At 39.6% G+C, this 16432-nt stretch overlaps 1 protein-coding gene across 1 annotated transcript in view; it reads left to right on the forward strand.

The window, feature by feature from the left end:
• The window catches only part of ascc3 (activating signal cointegrator 1 complex subunit 3), a 626361-nt gene that overhangs the window by 272910 nt on the left and 337019 nt on the right, over positions 1 to 16432 (forward strand).

A 16432-nucleotide genomic window follows, 5' to 3' on the forward strand; every position in this document is an offset into this window, starting at 1 on the left:
GAAATCAACAAAGAGATGGACATATATAAAAAATAAAACCATACACCGTAAAAAACACAGCATTTTATATTGAATCCCTCTTATCAAGCGGGCAATACAAATATGATCCGTCTGTTCCTCTGTAGATGACCCATGGTCACAGACATACAATCATGAAATGACATGAATGAAGCAGTTCGCTCTTCTCGGGTCCACACCTGCTGGTGTGTGCATGTCCAGCATGACATGCGTCTTGTGGAACTGACACTGTGTCATATGGAACAGCGCTCACGTGGGTGACGTGAAAATCAGATTGCCCACTTCGTCTTCTGATCTGACAGTCCATTTCAACCTGGGGGTAGCCTGTCAGTGGGCTGCAGCGTGCATGCGCTCCCTCGCTGCAGCCCACTGACAGGCTACCCCCAGGTTGAAATGGACTGTCAGATCAGAAGACGAAGTGGGCAATCTGATTTTCACGTCACCCACGTGAGCGCTGTTCCATATGACACAGTGTCAGTTCCACAGCATATGTCGCCACAGCAATATGTTTTTATTTATGTCCATGTGATGACAGCAAACAGACACATGCGCCTCACAGTGGGCAGTTGTTAGTCCATGTCTGTCCAAACACAGTACATGCTGTCCCGCTGGGATGTACAGAATGACAGATCTCCTCAGTAGGGGTGTAACGATACACAAACTTCATGGTTTGGTACGTACCTCGGTTCTGAGGTCACGGTTCGATTCATTTTCGGTACAGTATGGGAACAAAATGTAAAACCTAAATTTGCTTGTTGTTTAAACCAACAATTTATTGTAACATTATACAAACAGGAAAATAAAATAATTGCAAAATGCTGCCTGGTAATAAGTTAAATAAAATGTTCTCAAATAAATGACAAATGTATGAAATATTATAAAAAATACATTCCTAGTAAACAGCTTTTAGAGCAGGACAACGGTTCCAGCAAAACCTTGTTCAATTTTATTCAACCTTCATATTTTTTCTAGAAAAAATAACTTGTCCAAAACTGTCACACTCTATAAGGGATTTTTAAGAGAATTAATGTTAAAGAATCTCTTTACTTTTGTACAATTTATTTTATTTTTTATCTGTTTGTTAATATATCTTTTCAAATAAAGTTTTGAAAACAAAAACATTGTGGGAGAGGCAAAAAAGTGAGTAAAACCACCTTTAAATTACTTAGAACCACAAATAAACTTGATTCTTGGTTTGTGTATTTCAATCAATCATTTTTTTTTTCGAACTTAGTTGTTAATTCCAGTATCATGTCAGTTCACAATATAAGCAAATCAAATGAACAAAGCTTCTTTGTACTCTCTGTACCTCTACACTCATATGAAAAAATAAACAAAATCAAAAAAGAAGCAAAACAAAAATGACAACAAGAAAGTTCGAAAGGGAGTGGGAAGAAGTAAATACTTTTTAAATCCCACCCCCGGTGCACATATCTTCAGTGGTTGCTTAATTGACAGTAAATACAACTGCAGTTAATTTACAATACCTCAATATATTTACAGTTCCAATAACTCATGAATAGACAACAATTTCAATAATTTATCAATATACTTACAATTTCAAGAGCTCATGAATGGACTTACAATTCCAGTACCCGTGAATATGCTTACTCTTCAATCACTCAATATACTACAAATACTAAATAATTTAGTAAAGATTCAGTATTCAATGCAATACAATACAATACCTTAACTCTGATATACTTATTGTTACTAAATGATTTAATGTTATATGATCTTAATACTATAATGACTATAGTAAGAATTTTCACTGTGTACTGTACCGTAGTAAAATGTTTTCTTTGTATTTGTCTTTGAATTGGTAAATCTTTGGACATTGTTTTAAATTCCATTCTAAACTATTCCACAATCGCACTCCACACACTGAAACACACATACTTCTTCTCGTGGTTCTTACAGCTTTTGGTCTAAGTTTACCATTTCCCCTCAGATTGTACGAGGTCTGTTAGAAAAGTATCGGACCTTTTTATTTTTTCAAAAACCATATGGATTTGAATCACGTGTGATTGCATCAGCCAAGCTTGAACCTTCTTGCGCATGCGTGAGTTTTTTCACTCCTGTCGGTTGCGTCATTCGCCTGTGAGCAGGCTTTGTGTGAGCAGTGATCCACCCCTCTCGTCGGATTTTTATTGCAAATAAATGTCTGAACAATTTGGAGCTTTGCTGCATCAATTTTTTCCAGAAACTGTGAGAGACCTCCAGGTGGACACCATTCGGAAAATTCTGTTGGCTTTCAGGGACGATTTTATGGGGATTACACAGATTAAGGAGTGCTCCAGCCGGTTTAAAGACCGCCCACAGCTGCTGAGAGCGCGCCGCGCTCCGAGCGCCGATCGACAGGCTGAATCAACCAGATCATTTCCAACGTGAAGGCTTTGTTGATCCGGGACGTCATCTGACTTACACAAAAATGGCAGGAGACATGGACATCAGTACTTTTTCGGCACATTCCACTGTTACAGGAGTTTTTTTCATGGAAAGAAAAGCGGACGGATGCACCACCGTGCCGTTCATGGCGCGGCACAAAACCACCTCCGTGTTGGTCTCACAGGACGGCTTTGAGATGGCTTTCAGACGGCTGTCGGTGGGTTTTCAGTCGTGTGACTAACCGAGAAATTGTGGATGAGCCTGGACATGCCAGAACATGTCCTGTGAGGCTTCATCACGGCGTTGCTTTGCGCCATGCGGCACCGCCGCAACGCGCGGAATTCCTCCGCTCCTCTTTCCATGACAAAAACTCCTGTAACAGTGGAATGTGCCATTCATTTCCAAACTGGATGCTGTGTTTTATCTGGGACGTCCTCTGACTAGCATAGGAATTGCGGAAGACGTGGACATCAGCACTTTTTTGGCACATTGAGACGGACGTTCTGAGGAATTCCACGCGTCGCGGTGGAGCCTCATGGCGCAAAGCAACACCGTGATGAAGCCTCACAGGACATGTTCTGGCATGTCCAGGCTCATCCACAATTTCTCGGTTAGTCACACGACTGAAAACCCACCGACAGCCATCTGAAAGCCGTCTCAAAGCCGTCCTGTGAGACCAACACGGAGGTGGTTTTGTGCCGCGCCATTAACGGCACGGTGGCGCATCCGCCCGCTTTTCTTTCCATGAAAAAACCTCCTGTATAGGGATGGGTATCGAGAACCGGTTCCTTTCGGGTATCGTTAAGAAATGATTCGATCCACCGACATCAATAAACTTTGTGCTTAACGATTCTGTTATCGGTCCTTCAGAGTGGCCGTTGTTTTGGCGGGTGTTTGTCAGGAAAATGATCATTTCTCTACATTGATTACAGACCCTGCAGCAGGTCCTTAATCAACTTTTCTGCAGCGCGGCTTTGCTTTGAACCTTGAACCAATCGAAGCGTGGTTCGGTCAATTGCTTTGTTTATTTCTTTCTTTCGCTTAATTTTCCACCGCTAAAACCCTAAAGAGCATACGTCTGTGAGTATTATTTACCTTTTCTATGTTAAACCGACCTGTTATGGTCTTCTGAAACAGTTGATAAATGTATTTTATAACTTAACGGGAGCGATGCTAACGTGTTAGCATGTCTATGGCATTTTCAATGTTAAAAGTTAGCATTTAGCAATTGCAGCCATCATCACGTTAGGGTGCATTTGTTTTCAAATTGTAATATTCCTTAAATTTATTTTTGCTTATATATTAATAATCTAATGATTATTGTATACAATTTTAAAGAAAGAGACAAAAAGAACCTGAATAGAAACACAACAGAAAATACGAGGTCTGTCAATAAAGTATCGTACCTTTTTATTTTTTTGAAAAACCATATGGATTTGAATCACGTGTGCTTGCATGAGCCAACCTTGAACCTTCGTGCGCATGCGTGAGTTTTTTCACACCTGTCGGTTGCGTCATTCGCCTGTGAGCAGGCTTTGAGTGAGCACTGGTCCTCCCCCCTCGTTGGATTTTCATTTCGAAGAAAATGTCTGAACGATTGGAGCAGCGCTGAATCAAATTTTTCCAGAAACTGTGAGAGACAGCCAGGTGGAAACCATTCGGAAGATTCAAACGGCTTTTGGTGGCTTTTCAGTTGAGTGAGTATCCGAGGAATTGTGTAAGAGCTGGACATGTCACAACGTGTCCTGTGAGACTTCCAACTGCCGCACGTCTTTCATTACAAAATCTCCTGTAACAATGGAATGTGCCGAAAAAGTGCTGATGTCCAACTCTTCTACAATTTCTCTGGTAGTCAGACGACGTCCCGGATCAACACAGTGTTTACTTTGGAAATGATCTGGTCATTTCAGCCTGTCGATGGCCGCTCGGAGCGCGGCGCACCCTCCGCCATTGTGCGCCGTCTTTGTAACACTCCTTAATCTGTGTGATGCCCATAGGATCGTCACCGAAAGCCGTCTGAATCTTCCGAATGCTTTCCACCTGGCTGTCTCTCACAGTTTCTGGAAAAATTTGATGCAGCAAAGCTCCAAATCGTTCCACCTCGCAATGAAAATCCAACGAGAGGGGAGGACCAGTGCTCACACAAAGCCTGCTCACAGGTGAATGATGCAACCGATGGGCATGAAAAAAATCACGCATGCGCATGAAGGTTCAAGGTTGGCTCATGCAAGCACACATGATTCAAAAACATATGGTTTTGAAAAAATAAAAAGGTCTGATACTTTTTGGACAGACCTCGTATATGGATTTCATTCATATGTTTTTATGTCAGACATGCTTGAACCCTCGTGCGCATGCGTGAGTTTTTCCACGCCTGTCGGTGACGTCATTCGCCTGTGAGCACGTCTTGGGAAGGAGTGGTCATGCCCCCTCGTCGGATTTTCATTGTCTGGAAATGGCGGAATGAAAAGGACTTTTTTTCCATCAGAATTTTTTCAGAAGCTGTTAGAGACTAGCACCTGGATACCATTCGAAAAATTTATCTGGCTTTCGGTGAAAATTTTACGGGCTTCACAGAGAATAAGGACTTTTACTACAGCTTTCAGGACTGCTTTAAGGATGGTCGGTGCTCTGCGCTCCGAGCTGCGACTACGCGGCACAAACCACTGGATCATTTCTAAACGGATGGCTCTGTGGATACGAGACCGTCGTGTGCTCTTTCTCTGGTTATCACAAGACAGATTTCACTTTTAACAAGAGATTTTGTCATGGAAAGCCACGCGGAGACTTCGCGCGTCACGACCGATTCGCTGATGAAGCGAGACAAAGGAACACCTCCGTTTCGGAGTGTTAGAGGACAAGTTGGGACATGTCTATCTCGGCTTTCAGTGCTTACCAGTCGAGTGAGTATAAGAGAAATTGTGGAGAGCTGGACATGTCCCAACTTGTCCTCTAACACTCCGAAACGGAGGTGTTCCTTTGTCTCGCTTCATCAGCGAATCGGCGAAACAATCTCTTGTTAAAAGTGAAATCTGCCGGAAAATGGCTGATGTCCAGCTCTTGTGATAACCAGAGAAAGAGCACACGACGGTCTCGTATCCACAGAGCCATCAGCTTAGAAAAGATCCAGTGGTTTGTGCCGCGTCGTCGCAGCTCGAAGCGCGGCGCACCGACCGTCCTTAAAGCAGTCCTGAAAGCTGTAGTTAAAGTCCTTATTCTCTGTGAAGCCCGTAAAATTTTCACCGAAAGCCAGATAAATTTTTCAAATGGTTTCCAGGTGCCAGTCTCTAACAGCTTCTGAAAAAATTCTGATGGAAAAAAGTCCTTTTCATTCCGCCATTTCCAGACGATGAAGATCCGACGAGGGGGCGGAACCACTCCTTCCCAATGGGTGCTCACAGGCGAATGACGTCACTGACAGGCGTGGAAAAACTCACGCATGCGCACGAGGGTTCAAGCATGTCTGACGTAAAAACATATGAATGAAATCCATATAGTTTTTGAAAAAAATAAAAAGGTACAATACTTTATTGACAGACCTCGTATATAATATCAACTAACATAAATAAATAAATACATACAGAAATAAATGTTTCCTGTGAACACCTAGTGACTCTCACACCTCCATTTCATCCCTGTCTTATTTAAGTTTAATGACAGTTTATTTCGGTCAAACCACATTTTCAGTTTGTTAATTTCTTCAGTGATTTCCTCCAGAACTATCTGTCAAACTACTGGAATGAATCCGAATAAGGAAAGTTGTATTTTTTTTTCTCACCTAAATGGATTCAGCACTCACTCCAGTTTATTGTCTGGAATAGTCCCAGATTGCATTTCAGAGCTTCTAGAATTCAAACATTTTCATGCAGGTGGTGTTGGGGGGGTAATTTTGGGTTTCAGCTTTTTGTGTTTTTCACCACTTTCATCCCTGAATATGAGTTGTGATTCACTTTTGTGCGGATTAAAGTTACTAACTGGGACTCCTGTCTTGTTGCGAGAAAGAAACGAGACTCATCCTTCCTTCTGTTCACACAGCTCCAAACTTTGCGCGGCTCTCTGACAAGTCAAGATAGAATGATAGATTTCAGTCTGAATTAATAACTTCAAAGCGAAACACAGTTTTGTTTATTTTTATTTATGTCCAGAGATCAAGGATACAGTGACTAATTTCATATTTATTTACTTTAAGACTCAAGGAAATACATAGAAAACCTGTAAAGCCTACTTTTAGTACAAAATTCACGAGGTATCGATAAGGGAATCGATAAGGAATCGGATCGATAAGCAGAATCGATAATGGCATCGATATCGATAAAACCTTATCAGTACCCATCCCTACTCCTGTAACAGTGGAATGTGCCGAAAAAGTACTGATGTCCACGTCTCCTGCCATTTTTGTGTAAGTCAGACGACGTCCCGGATCAACAAAGTCCACCTGTCCACCTGGAGGTCTCTCACAGTTTCTGGAAAAATTTGATGCAGCAAAGCTCCAAATCGTTCAGACATTTATTCGCAATAAAAATCCGACGAGAGGGGTGGACCACTGCTCACACAAAGCCTGCTCACAGGCGAATGACGCAACCGACAGGCGTGAAAAAACTCACGCATGCGCACGAAGGTTCAAGCTTGGCTGATGCAATCACACGTGATTCAAATCCATATGGTTTTTGAAAAAAATAAAAAGGTCTGATACTTTTCTAACAGACCTCGTAGACACTTTCCCTTTATATAAATTTGGCTTGAATGTTGGCCGGTAGAGAATTTTTACTAGCTTTGTGTATGCAGTTGAGCTGTGCAGAAATCCACCAAATCAATTAATTTCAATAATTTGGACTGTAAGAAGAGTGCGTTAGTGTGTTCCAGGTAGCTTTTCTTTTGGATAACGCATACTACACGCTTTTGAAGTAGTACCAATGGCCTTAGAGTACTCTTGTAATTGTTACCCCTAACTTCTATAACATATGATAAATAAGGATAAATTAAACTGAAGTATAAAATGTACAGGGCATTATAGTTAAGTACCCACTTTCCTTTATTTATAATAGCTATGTTTTTTTATACTTTCTTTTGTATGTAATTAATGTGGGATTTCCAGTTTAAATTCTTATCTATTTCTTCTTATCTATTCCTCATTTACAGTGTTTATAACATCGTCATAATCATCATCTGCATAGAAAATATTTGTATCGTCAGCGAATAAGACCAGTTTCAGCAGAGCAGATACATTGAAGATGTCATTTATATACAGATTAAATAATTTTGGACCCAATATGGAACCCTGTGGCAGTCCACATGTGATAATTTTGCATGAAGATTCGTACTTACCCATCTTCACGAACTGCTGCCTCTCAGTTAAATAACTTTTGATCCATTCCCATGCTACCCCTCGAATCCCATACTTTTGTAATTCTTCTAGTAAAATTGAATGATTAATTGTGTCAAACTTTTTTTAAGTCAATAAAAACTCCAATAGCATTTTTTTTTTCTTTTCCAGTGAATGTGCAATTTCCTCTACAGCATCAATAATGGCCATAGATGTAGATCTTCCAGGTCTGAAACCATACTGGCCTTCATTTTACAGGCAATTTTTTTCTATAAAATTTTCAAGTCTGTCATTAAATACTTTCTCAAGTATTTTTGAGAATTGTGGGAGGAGAGAGACAGGTCTATAGTTAGTAAAGATGTGCTTGTTACCCGTCTTAAAAATTGGAATTACCTTAGCAGTTTTCATTTTATTTGGGAATATCCCATTTTGCAGTGAAATATTACAAATGTAAGTTAATGGTTTTGTTATGCCATCTATGACTTTTTTTTACTAATCTCATGTCTATGTCAAAACAATCAGTGGAGCATTTATTTTTACACTTACGAACAATTTCTTTAATTTCTGTTTCATTTACTCCTGAGAGAAAGATACTTTTTGGATTTCTTTCAATTGGTGATTGACCTTCATTACTTGCAGGGATTCCAGCCGCTAGATCTGGTCCCACATTTACAAAAAACTCACTAAATTTGTTCACCACATTTTGCATATTATAATTCTCATCATTTCCGTCAATAAAATACTCTGGATAGGTGTCCATGATATCTGCCTTATCTTTAAGTAATCCATTATTCCTTTGATGTTATTTTTATTTTGATTCAATAACCTTTCAAAATACAACTTCCTACTCATTCTTAGTATTGTGGTCAACTTATTTTTGTATACCTTATATTTTTTTCAGATTCCATAGTTTTAACTTTCAAGAACTGTTTATATAGATAATTTTTTTTCTTACAAGCATTTTGTAGTCCCTTGGTCAACCAGGGACATTTGACAATTTTGTTCTTTCTTTTGTATTTTTTCACAGGGCAATTTTTATCATACAGGTTACAAAAAATTTCAAGAAACATGTTGTAAGCTTCATTAACATCCCTTTCCCTTAATACATCACTCCAGTTTTGAATTGATAGATCATATTTCAATGATTCAATTCATCTTTCAGATAGTAATCTTTTGTAGATATAATTCTGAGTGTTTGTGCTCTTCATATTCCCATGTTGACATAAAATAAAAACAGGTAGGTGGTCAGTTATATCTATCTATATATATATATATATATATATATATATTTTTTTTAGGGATGTCCTGATCAGGTTTTTTTTTTTTTTTTTGGCCCCGATCCGATTCCGAGTCATCTCATTTTGAGTATCTGCCGATACCGAGTCCCGATCCGATACTTTTGAAAAACTGAATGAACAATGAACAAATGGTAAATATATAATATTAAATTTTAATCACCTTATTTTATTATTTATCACTTAAACAGTGCACTTCTCCTTGAGGTAGCTTGAACAGTCAAGTAATAATCTACCAGACTTAAAAAAATGTACAAATTTCCATGTTATTTTATTTGTCTAAAAATAAATTTCCAAGGTTCCTTATGTTAAACAAGAAATTATCTAATCTGAAGTAACAGGTGGTTTTAATTTGCAGAGGAAAGGTTTCTAAAGAACCATTTATTGATTTAGCTATTTTAATTACAAGTGTTCTAAACTTTTTAAACAGTAATGAGAAATTTTGAGGTGACAAACAACAAAAACATTTCCAATGATTTTTCTTCAGAAAACTGCTGTATAAATGAGCAGTCCTGTGACATGTTTCTGTTTTGTACAGATCAGTGGTTTCTGCACCGACCTTTTTTGTACAGATCAGGTTTCTGCCACTAGTCTCCTGTGTTTTGGCCCTACGCGTCGTTCCTATTGGACAGCGCAAAGCTATGTCATAGCTCAGAGCATCGAAAATTGGATTGGGTTGAACTTATGTTTTTTCTTTTGTTCAATAAAAAAAAAGATTGGGTTAAACTTTGACCGCATCAGCCTGCTGACAAGCGGTAATGCGCACTTCCGTCAGAAGCGTCGCTTTAGCTCAGCTTTTGACGCGACGCTTCTGATGCCTCTAAAAAGCAACGCGTCTCATTGAAAATAATGCTTTGTAGACCGATCCTTGACGCCGCTGATACTTCCGACGTGTAAAAGGCCCATTAATCTGCAATAATGAGCTTGAAATAGAGCTGATCAAAATAATGAAGATAAAATCTATATTGGATTCCTGATCGGGATGCAACGTCCAATTTCGATCAAGTCTGAAACCACATGATCGGGCCCGATTTCTGTTCACGTGATCGGATCGGGATATCCCTATTTATTTTACCATTAAAATTTGCCATCACTTATTGAAATAAAATAACTTGTCAAGGCCAGGGCTTCACAAAGTCTGAGGACTATTTAATCACAGCGCAGCAAATGAGGTGAGTAGGCTGAGCAAGTCTGAGTGAGGAGGATTGTAGATATCCCTCCGCTCAATGCTTTACAGACAGGCTGCTGCAGCAGAGGAGGGGGAGACCTGCTGCAGTTCAGTGACAACAGAGACTTTCACTTTTAGTCGCCAAACATCAGAAAAGTCTCCAGTTACACCAGGAAAAGTAGTTAGATTTGTCGCTCGTCCCTTTTGAGAAAATAGTCATTAAGAGGGTTTGGAAAGCCGCCAGATTTAGTGAGAAAGTCGCTAAATTGGCAGTGCTGAATGTAAACACGCAATGCGAACTCACCCGTGTACCGAACTGAACGTCCCATACTGAACGATTCAATACAAATACATGTACACAGATGGAAAGATGAAAATTTCAGATGCCTCCATGATTTCTAAGTGGGAGAACTTGCAAAACCGCAGGGTGTTCAAATACTTATTTTCCTCACTGTAGTTGTAGCAACAGGTGTACGAGGCGTTGGACACAGGGACAATTTTACATGTTTTGCAAACAATTCCCGCTTTATGCGCACCTCGTGCGCACTTTGACCGAATTTCGCACTGTGTCAAGGGCCCATAATGACAACAGAAACCACACAAATGACACTGACCAAAAGTTTGCATACCCCAGTTCTTAATTCTGTGTATTCCCCCCTTTAACATCAGTAGTAGCTTGGAGTCTTTTTGTGGTAATTGTGGATGAGGCTCTTTATATTCTCTGATGGCAAAGCTGCCCGTTCTTCTTGGCAAAGCCCTCCAGTTTCTGTAAATTTCTGGGCTGTCTTACATGAAGTGCACATTTGAGATTTCCTAAGAGTGGCTCAACCTGCACTGAACCTTCACTTTATTCTGTTGCAGCCAATGACAGGTCGACTTGGCCTTGTGTTTTTGATCATTGTCATATTGGAACGTCCAAGTACGTCCCATGTGCAGCTTCCTGGGCTGATAAGTGCAAATTTCCCTCCAGTATTTTCTGATAACATGCTGCATTCATCCTGCTGTCAATTTTCTACCAAGTTTCCTGTGCCTTTGTAGCTCACACATCCCCAAAACATCAGCGATCCACTGCCGTGCTTCACAGTAGCAGTGGTCGTACATCAACATCATAGGCCTTGTTGACCCCTCTCCAAATGTAACGTTTATGGTTGTGGCCAAAAATTTTAATTTTGGTCTCATCACACCAAATGACTTCTGGCATATTGTAAGCGGGATACTTTGTGGCATTTACATAGTAATGGCTTTCATCTGGTGACTCGACCATGGAGCCCATTCTTCTTCAAGTGCCTCCTTATTGTGCATCCTGAAACAGCCACACCACTTTTTTTCAGAGAGTCCTCTATTTCAGCTGAAGTTATTTGTGGGTTTTTCCTTTGTATCCTGAACAATCTTCCTGGCACTTGTTTCTGAGATTTTTGCTGGACTACCTGACCATAGTTTGGTTCCAACACAATCCCCCATCTTCCATTTCTTAGAGTTTTAACACTGCTGATTGGCATTCTCAGTACCTTGGATATCTTTTTACATCCCTTTTCTGTTTGGTAGTTAAATTACCTTTTCTTTGACAATTGTTTTGCTTTCCCTATGGCTCAGAAACCAGAACGTCAGTGCAGCACTTGATAAAAGATGCAAGGGTCTGGTCTGTCAGGAACCCAGAAACTCACTGACCTTTGATACACACACACACTGATTACAAGCGAACAGCTCACAGGTGAGGATGGTTATCTTTTGTAGCCATTCAAACCCATTTGTGTCAACTTGTGTGCATGTTATCAGGCCAAAATCACCAGGGTAACTTTTGATCAGGGTCATTTGGTTACTTTTTTGTCTTTTTGTGTTAGTTAATACCACTAAGTAGGCAGGAATTGGACCCCAAGATGCAAGTAGCCAAAACACAGGTGGATTAGGTGCAAAAGCAAAGGTATTTTAATGATTTAAAAGGGTGGCAGTGATACAATTAATGACTCAGAAAATCCAAATCCCAAAAAGATGCAGATAGCATCTATAGCAAAGAAGACACAACTAATACACAAGTCCAAACTTCTTCAGTTAAAAATTGACAAACAACAAAAATCCAACAAAGTGAACTGAGAACAAGGGAGAAACCCAAAAAATCCTCAATCACAATACTTATTTTCATGCAATTTAAAAATCATACAATGTGATTTTCTGGTTTAGTTTTTTATTTAGATTCTATTTCTCACAGTTGAAGACCTCTCCATTTTTCGTAGGTGGTAAAACTTGCAAAATCGACAGTGGATCAAATACTTATTTGCCTCACTGTGTGTGTGTGTGTGTGTGTGTGTGTGTGTGTGTGTGTGTGTGTGTATATATATATATATATATATATATATATATATATATATATATATATATACACACATACACACAAAGTAGAATATACTGTTGATGATCTAAAAGAGGCTTAAAGTGAAGCAGTGTGTTTGTGTGTTTTTAAAAATCCTCAGTGCTGTGTGTTGATCCAGGCAGCTTACAAACACTGGCTGCTCGCTCCACCTTGCAGATGAGGAATCACACTTTTTTGGTGAGTCAGGCTAAACTGACTAATCAAAAAAGCAGTTTTATCAGGCTGATTCATATCAGATTGGATCAGATTTTTGATCTGTTCATCAACAGGATATGGATTTATCAGTGCGGCTTTGGAGAAAATTAATGTGTGAAAAGCCGTACTCTGCAGCCCCAGGAACATCCCTGAAGCACAGCACGAGGCTATTTTTAACAGGTGTTTGTGACTGCATGATGTGTATGCGCAGCTGCTTTAACTCCCACTCAAACTGTAAATTTACCACAACTTCATTGAAATAAATACAGTTATTGCTTTAAAAACAAGTCACCATGACACAAAATCATGTAAGCTTTGCAATTAATTCACAGTTCAGGTGTGCTGAACTGTAGAAAGCAGTTTGTATGGACCACGGATCATGTGGTTCCACCAAGTATAAGAGGTCACACAGAGAAAGATTAAAATTGTTACCCAAAATGTCAATAACGCCCTTGTGACCGGAGAGCAATCTGCAAACGCTGGTACTTTCATGTTAAATTCTGTCAGTGTTGTTGGTCCAGTATATTGTGTAGCAATGATCTTGAATCAATGAATTTCGTCCTTCATTAGATACAAAATGAAAATACCAAATTAGCCAGAAAATTAACAGAAAAAAAACACTCCTGAGTGGAAGTACAACAAAAGAGGAACCAGTGGAATTCAAATCCACAATCAGATCCAAAGTGTTTCATTGCTGTGAGTGGGCCTGTTGAAATCCAACACTGTCCAGCAGTATCGAAAACGGCTCTGCACAGTGATGTAACACGCAAGGTTTCTGCAAAGCAGTATGTGCATCAACAACCACAACTGTGACACCTCCCATGAAGGAAAATATTTCCACTCCAGTGTCTTCAAGGAGCGATAATAGGACATTTGTTACTTATTTACATTGTATTTCTTCATTTGATCATTGCATATGTAAATAAACCTACTAACCGCTTCAATACAAAGGTAGACCATTGAGCTAATTCACATATTTCATCATGAAAAATTTAATGAGCACCAAGGAACTACTACGACATGGGCAGGGGTAAGATTTTGTGAGCTTGTTCATAGACATTGATATATTTTTTTACTTAGATTTGTTTGTGCTAACCCAAAATAGTCAACAGAAATTCTGCTCCCTTGAGCTGAGTCAGTGCGACTGCTGCTGCTACCGAGAGCGGGGGGAAGACAACAGTATCTGTGAAGCTGATTTCCCCTGATCACTGACAGGACTCGGTTGCAGGAATCAATCTGGACATTTCCAGTATCAGTCATGATGTGACTTCAGGCCGCATATGCACTGAAAGACACTGTGACACTCGACAGCAGAGGATTTCACATCCCATCTTGGTGAGCTGCTGTCATTTACGGAGACTCATTTATGCATTACAACTTTAATCACCATCTATTTAATAAAAAATCTTGGGCTTCCCACTTCACCCCTTCTCACAGCCCCTCAGTCGACATCCCAGACTCTCGCATCCATCTCACAATCTCGATACCTAAATTTGGATATCTGGCGATACCGATACTATTCCGATACCAGAGCTCTGTTTGCTTAAATATTACTATCATTTTTATTGCTTTTATATGAGGATATTTTGTATCCCCAGTTGTACAGCTTCATGATGAAGTGGTATAGAGTAGGATTTTCTTAAAAAGAAGACCTGAAATATCAGCTACAATTTGCCAGAAGGTACATCTAAGATTCAAGCATAGATTTGATGTTTTTGGTGGTTTCTTGTGGCATTTTAGAAATGCACTCGTTCCTCAAAATGGCACATGTACTTGTACGCAATTTTTGGGGCGCCCCGTGGGGAAAAAAAAATCCAATCAATCAAATGTTGATTGATGAGAAATGGCAGGTCTTCGAAAATAGCATAGACTTTATATTGACATGGCAAACATGTTTAAATTGTCAAAGCAAGTGTTACATAGAATATGTACATACAGTCAACAATATTCTACAGTAAATAAATGTGTAAACAGGAGATATGGGATTGAAATAAAAGCAAAAATTGTGCTTTTGGTGTAAAAATATACTATCCTATAGAATGAGTTATATTATACACAGATAAAGTGACAGCAGTTTAATCTCCTGTTTTGGGTTTATGGTGGTTTATGTCTCTCTCTGTCTCTCAATTCAATTTCAATGGAGCTTTATTGACATGGGAAACATGTCATACAGTTAAGCAATATTCTACAGTAAGTAAATGTGTAAGCAGGAGATATGGGATTGAAATAATAGTAAATCGTCTTTTCTGTGTAAAAATATACTATCCTATAAAATGTGTTATTATACTCACTCCCTCTCACTCTCCCGCTCTCTCTGTCTCTCTCATGATGGAGCTTCCTCTCGGTAGAATGGCTTTGCAACATTGCATGTTGCTGTCTTGCATTGCAGTGTTGATAGTATAAAACATTTCCAACCAATGACAGTCACTGTTTTGAATCTTCTCCAAAAGAAGCCCCCATGCAGTCAGCCCAAAACAGTGAAAATTAAAAAGCAAAACACAGTTGAAAGAGAGCTGAGAGGATCTTCTTTCAGAAACTGTTTGTCAATGTGGCTTGGGACAGAGCTGTAGCTGTGGGCTCCCCTCACACCGGGCAGAGACACAGCAGCCGGCCACAAGGTGAAGAGTCACTCCCCACGTAGAGCAGACCGTGTGTTTTTTAAAAATAGACAAACACACTGCTTCACTTTAAATGCACAGTAGGTCTAGTTCAGATGATCAATGTGGACCATCTTTCTCTTAAAAGGCTATTTTATACTCTGTGTGTCATGTTGGAAAGGTGTAGCTATCGTTGCTAATTTGATTACCTGTTATGCTCTAGTCTTCTGTTTTTTTTTTTTTTTTTTTCTGGGGACATGGCAGTGTCACACACTGGCCTGGTATATGCACTACAATGTTAAAGCTTTGAGGCACAGGATTTGCCTCAAACATTTTTTGTAATCGAATTATTCGAGTTACTCGACTAATCGTTTCAGCCCTAGTCGAGTCCTCCGGACAAAAGATGGAAAAGACTATCCAGATTGTTACCAGCGCAAAGTTCAAAAGCCAGCATCTGTGATGGTATGGGGGTGTGTTATTGGCACCATCAATGCTGAAAGGTACATCCAGGTTTTGGAGCAACACATGCTGCCATCCAAGCAATGTCTTTTTCAGGGACGTCCCTGCTTATTTCAGCAAGACAATGCCAAGCCACATTCTGCACATGTTACAACAGAGTGGCTTCGTAGTAAAAGAGTGCGGGTACTAGACTGGCCTGCCTGCAATCCAGACCTGTCACCCATTGAAAATGTGTTGCGCATTATGAAGTGCAAAATACTACAATGGAGACCCCAGACTGTTGAACAACTTACGTCGTACATCAAGCAAGAATGGGAAAGAATTCCACCTACAAAGCTTCAACAATTAGTGTCCTCAGTTCCCAAATGCTTATTGAGTGTTGTTAGAAGGAAAGTTGATTAACACAGTGGTAAACATACCACTGTCCCAGCTTTTTTGAAACGTGTTGCAGGAAAATTAGCAAATATTTGCACAAAAAACAATAAAGTTTAACAGTTTGAACATTAAATATCTTGTCTTTGTGGTGTATTCAATTGAATATAGGTTGAAGAGGATTTGCAAATCAATGTATTCTGTTTTTATTTACATATTACACAACATCCCAACTTCATTGGAACTGGG

Source organism: Thalassophryne amazonica, chromosome 7, assembly GCF_902500255.1.
Source record: "Thalassophryne amazonica chromosome 7, fThaAma1.1, whole genome shotgun sequence".
NCBI classification, from domain to species: domain Eukaryota; kingdom Metazoa; phylum Chordata; class Actinopteri; order Batrachoidiformes; family Batrachoididae; genus Thalassophryne; species Thalassophryne amazonica.